This window comes from Peromyscus eremicus, chromosome 10 (genome assembly GCF_949786415.1).
Source record: "Peromyscus eremicus chromosome 10, PerEre_H2_v1, whole genome shotgun sequence".
Lineage (NCBI taxonomy): Eukaryota > Metazoa > Chordata > Mammalia > Rodentia > Cricetidae > Peromyscus > Peromyscus eremicus.
Genome location: NC_081426.1, coordinates 32,253,800 through 32,259,017, shown reverse-complemented (window position 1 = coordinate 32,259,017; position 5,218 = coordinate 32,253,800). Strand labels below are relative to the sequence as shown.

At 45.7% G+C, this 5,218-nt stretch overlaps 1 long non-coding RNA gene across 2 annotated transcripts; it reads left to right on the top strand.

The window, feature by feature from the left end:
* The first annotated feature begins 868 nt into the window (after window positions 1–868).
* On the top strand, window positions 869–4,364 carry LOC131920609 (uncharacterized). 2 transcript variants are annotated; one of them, XR_009381718.1, is made up of 4 exons: window positions 869–980; window positions 1,484–1,583; window positions 1,827–1,919; window positions 2,314–4,364. It is a non-coding gene; the product is annotated as an uncharacterized LOC131920609 (long non-coding RNA). The 2 variants fall into 2 exon arrangements; XR_009381717.1 differs by lacking the exons at window positions 1,827–1,919; window positions 2,314–4,364 and having other exon boundaries at window positions 1,484–1,802.
* The last annotated feature ends 854 nt before the right edge of the window (window positions 4,365–5,218 follow it).

The following is a 5,218-nucleotide window of genomic DNA, read 5'->3' as shown; positions in this document are numbered from 1 at the left end:
TGTAAGAACTGCAGTGATCTATCTATTTTGTTATAGGTGCGGAGGTTGAAGGCTGTGAGATTTAATTGAGTCCCTTGGCTGATAGCAGTAATCTCTGCCTCTGGTCCATGGCCCCCACTCCCGGCCTTCTCTTAGGCTCTGAGCTCATCTGTTACTTCTGCTACTTGCCATCCTAATCTTTAGACTCCAAGGAAGTTTCTGCAATATACCACACAAAGGGCCTATAGTGAGGAAGCTTTCTTGGGTCTTTCCCTTTATGAATAATTCCCACTTCCGTTCCTGTCTTCTCTCTCCTTCCCACTCTATGATTCCCCTCGTCACTGTGGTCTCCATCCTCTGTTTGCTCTCCCTGCTTTAGGGCACCCCTCCCTCACCCCCGAGGTCCACCTGGTACACACAGGCAGGTGAACTTCCTGCAAACCCTCTGGACTCACCGCGTGTGCTCAGAAGTTCCAGGGTCTCCTACTGATTTCTAGCAGAGGACGCTGAATGCTTGAGCATCTCAGTGTATTATTCTGAGAACTCCATAGCTTGGAGATCCTCGCCCACAGATTTTCCTTAACTTGCTGAGCTAAATTCCCTCTGTGTGCTTTACTCCCAAGAATCCTATGCTGAGAATTCCTCCTCCTTCCTCTTTCTCCTCTTCCCTCCTTCCTCCTCTCTCCTCCTTCTACATCCTCCTCCCTCCTCCCTCCTCCCTCCCTCCTCCTCCTCTTCCCTCCTCCTCCTTCCCTTCCTCCCTCTTCCTCTCCTCTTTCTTCCTCCTTTCTCCAATATGAAGAAATCCCCCCCCCACCAGACTACTCCAGTTGCATTCCAGAACATTCAGGCACTGATGTCACAAAGCAGTGAGGTATGAGGTAAGAGCCTGTGCTGTTGCGACACTTCCCTCCACTACGTCGACTCTGGAGGAATGGGTGTGTGAGGAATGACTGGAACCACAGCACTCAGATTGCGGCAGGCGGCAGTGGTCCAAGGATGTGTGGCCATAGTCTACATATGGGGATGAGTATACCTAGATCTGATGCTGGGAAGAGGGAGGGCCCCTGCTGGGGACAAGGTTTGGGGCTAGTGAGATCTTTAAAAAGGAAAAAAAAAATGAAATGGGGGGATAACTAACAAACCAATAATGGAGTGGGTGAACCACTTGAGACAAGGACCCCAGGACAGAGCTACCTGCTTCTGCCTCTGACCAGACACACTACTTTACCCAGACAACGTCCTCGTTTGTGGAAAGGTAGAACGAGGCTGGAGGGACAGCTCTGCAGATGAGAGCACTTGCTGTCCTCCTAGAGGACCCAAGTTCATTCCCAGCACCCACATCAGGTGACTCACAACTGTAACTCCAGCCCCGGGGGATCTGATGGCCTCATCTGGTCGGGTCCTTGAATGTAAATGCGGGTGGTATACACTAATGCGGAGGTCAACTTGAAGTCCCCTTGCTGTGGAGAGAATGCTTTGACACACTTTTCTGCCTGTAGAGAGGGAGGAAAGTGCTATCAGGATCATTGGGATCATGGCCACTGTGAGTCTGGAAAGGCCTTTGTATTCCCTTGGAAAGATAAAGACAGAAGGAGAGATCGGTGAGTGCCATGGAGCAAGCAGCAGAGTCTGGGCCCCCGTTCTTCGGTCCTTGGACCATGTCACCATGAGCTTCTCCCATGCACCGTTCCCTGAAGCCTGGCTCTTGGAGGGACTAACGAATGACTTTTCCTTTTTAATGTCAGTGAGCAATGATGCTGTGCTGTCTTACGCTTCTCAACTCCCATGTCTCTCATTGCCATTAAAAACCCTCTCTATGCCTCTGGCTCCCTGCTTGCCTCCAGGAGAACTGTGGACCGGTGGAGGAGTCAATCTGTGAAGGAGACAAGGTTGATGCTCTTCTTTAGGGATTTGGAGAATTTGGCTACTGTATCAAGGTGAGGGCAAACAGGACTTACTTTTCTATGACTCAACAATCTTGAAATTACTAGACTAGGATTCAGAGCCCCCCAGGGCTCAAGGCTCCCCCCCATCAGTACCTCCCCTTACCTTTTGATTATTATTATTGTTATTATTATTAAAGCAGGAAGAATAAATAGGTAATAAGGATGAGGTCCAGAAATCAGCTCATTCTCTCAGGAGATGACAGTCACACACTCCTTGAGGAAGCTAAGAATTGAGTCACTGAGAGCTCAAAACTGGAGTGCTCTTAGACCAGAGAAAGAAATGTCCCTGTCACAGTTGGAACAAAACGCTCTTAAAGTGGGAGGCAGGAGGAACCAGGCATGGAGTTGAAGGGACGAGCACTCACATGAGACCCTAACTTTCCAGTAGGATGTGTTAAGTTGAACAGCACTCTTCAAGGCATATGGAGCCCTGGCTCTTCTCGGCTACACCTGGACCATCTCCTCAAGGTCATCAGTTTGGATGGAGGGACCTTCAGGAGACCCCACCTTGCTCCAGGATTCCAGTTTACAGACCCAGAATTTCCAAGTCACAGCTGCGTGACCAGAAATCTCATGATCTCTGTAAACCTCAGCTGTTTTCGTTGTTGTCTGCTAAAGAGGAAGAAAAATCCTACCTAAAAAGATGGCAACAGGACTTTAGCCTCTGATCAGGGCGATCTGCAAGTTAGAAGGAGCAACCTCAGAGCTTGAGCAGGTCTGGAATAGTTGGTGCTTGCAGCAGCCAGAATGGAAAAGCCTCGTGGTTAGTCTGCCAGTGAGTGCAGAGAAGTATTTATTGCCGTAGGAAGGGGTAAAATTAGCCTTAGACTAAAGGCTGTCCTGATACCATCTCACAAAGACTTAAAACAACCCCAGAAGGAACAAATGGTTTCTAAATTTTACCTAATTGCTCTGCAGGAAAAAAAAATAACAATAAAACTCAGGCATACTTGTAGAGTGTAAAAACAAGTCATAATTTATGGTATAGAAAATTACCAGGCATCATCAGTCTGTGCCACAGCACCCTGAACATGCCTGATCTTGGAAGCTAAACCTGGTTGGGTCTGCTTAGTACTTGGGTGGTAGAAAGTGACCAAGAGCAGAGAAATAAAGTACACAGTGAGAAAACAGTTCCCAGAAACAACAGAACAGCAAGGACAAAAGGACACGAGGAGAGTGAGGAGACGAGGACCCATGTGAACACATCCGAGGAAGAGGAGAAGACTGACTGAGCCGGGAGCTAGAAACACGGAGACAGATGAGAAGTGAAGCTGGACTTCAGTGAATGACAAGATGTCGGACAGAAAAACCAAACAAATGTACCGTTAACAGACGCTTAGGAAGTACAGCAGGCAGTGAGTCTGAAGACACAGTAACAGACAGTATTAAAAAATAAATAAAATATCCAAAGTCCTGCCTGTGACCACTCCCAGCATGCAAATATATGTAGATATCATGCTAATATATGCAGCCATATGCTAATGTATGCTAATATCTATGCCCAGAAAAAGAGTGTGGAGATGGGAAAGAAATAGTACCTTAAATTTTTCCAAAATTGAAGATAACTGTAACCCACAAAGTACAAAAAATATGAAGGAACCTTTATCAAGGGCCATCATAGAGAAGATAAGAAATACTTAAAACTAGTTTGTAAAAGGAAAAGATACGTGTCCGGAAAGTGGTATAATAAAACTTTAAAAATGATTTTTTTCCCATGGGCTTTAGATGGCTCAGAGGTTAAGATCACTTGTTGCTCTTAATTTTGATTCCCAGCACCCATATTGGATGCTCGCAGCCACCTCTAACTCCAGCTTCAGGGGATCTGATGCCCTCTTCTGGCTCCTGAAGGCACCTGCATGCATGTGCCCATCCCCCCCCCCCCCATACACACATACATATTAAAAAGTAAAATCTGTAAAAGAAGTTTTCCATAACTTAAAAATGTACATAAATTCAAGATACCGGTGAAGAAACAGAATGGGTATAAATCAATACATGAGTGATAATGAAATAGTTGAAATTTAAAAGGAAAGAGGACAGGAAGGACACAGTCGAAGAACAAGGGAGATGAATGAACAGCAAATGGCAAGATGGCAGGTCACAGAGAATGTGACTGTGCTGAACGCCCCTGGGAAAAGGCAGATACTGTCCTGTTGAAAAGAAAAAGCTGCCTCCAACAAATCCCCAGGAAAACACACGAGATGGAAACGGGCCGTCCTGGTACTAATGAGAAAGCTAGAGGGGTTATTTTAACATCAAGGTGGGTTTCGTAGTAAAGATCCTCACTAAAGAGAGGAGTAATTTCACAATAACAAGGGCTGGGTGGGGTTAGAGAATCGGCTCAGAAGTTAAGAGCACTGGCTGCTCTTTCCCAGGGCCCGGGTTCAGTTCCCAGCACCCACAAGATGGCCAACAACTGTCTGGGACTTTAGTTCCGGTGAATCTGATATCCTTTCCTGATATCTCTCTCTCTCTCTCTCTCTCACACACACACACACACACACACACACACACAGAGTTTCTAAATCTCTCCCAAGTAGTCATTTCCCTGTGACCAAAGGACATTCTTTATATGACTCAAATCCTTTGAAATATACTGAGATTTTTTTTAAAGACCCAGACTATGATTAATTTTGCTAAATATTTTACAAATACTTAAAAATGTGTATGCTGCTCTTGCTGAATAGAATATTCCAGAAAAATTAACTGGGTCAACTTAGCCAGACTATTTAGCCTTTCATGTCTTTGGTAACCTTTCCCTGCTTGTCTGATCAGTTATTGGCGGTGTTCAAAGGTCTGGCTAGTTGTACTTGGCAATTCCGTCAGTCCTGAGTTCCTGGTTGGTCTGGATGTGGCACTGGGAACTGATGGTAGGGCCTCACACGTGCTGGGCAAGCGCTCCACTCCTGAGCCATATACCCAGCACGCCTTGACTTTTTAAATTTTTGAGACAGGGTCTCACTAAGTTGCCCTAGTTGACCTTAAACTCACTCGGTAGTTCAAACTGGTTTTGAACTTGTGATCCTCCCACTTCAGCCTCCAAAGTAGCTGGAGTTACAAACTCCTATCACCAGGCCTGACTGCTTCATATGTCATAAGGCTCTACTGATATGGACACATACTCTCTTGAACATTTGAAATTAATGTGTCCTTTTGAACGGCCTCTTTGCTGTTTTTTAAATTAGATTTATTTTATGTGTATGACTGTTTTGTCTGCATGTATGTATGTGCACCACATACATGCCTGATGCCCTCAGAAGCTTGAAGAGGGTATCAGAAAACCTGGACTT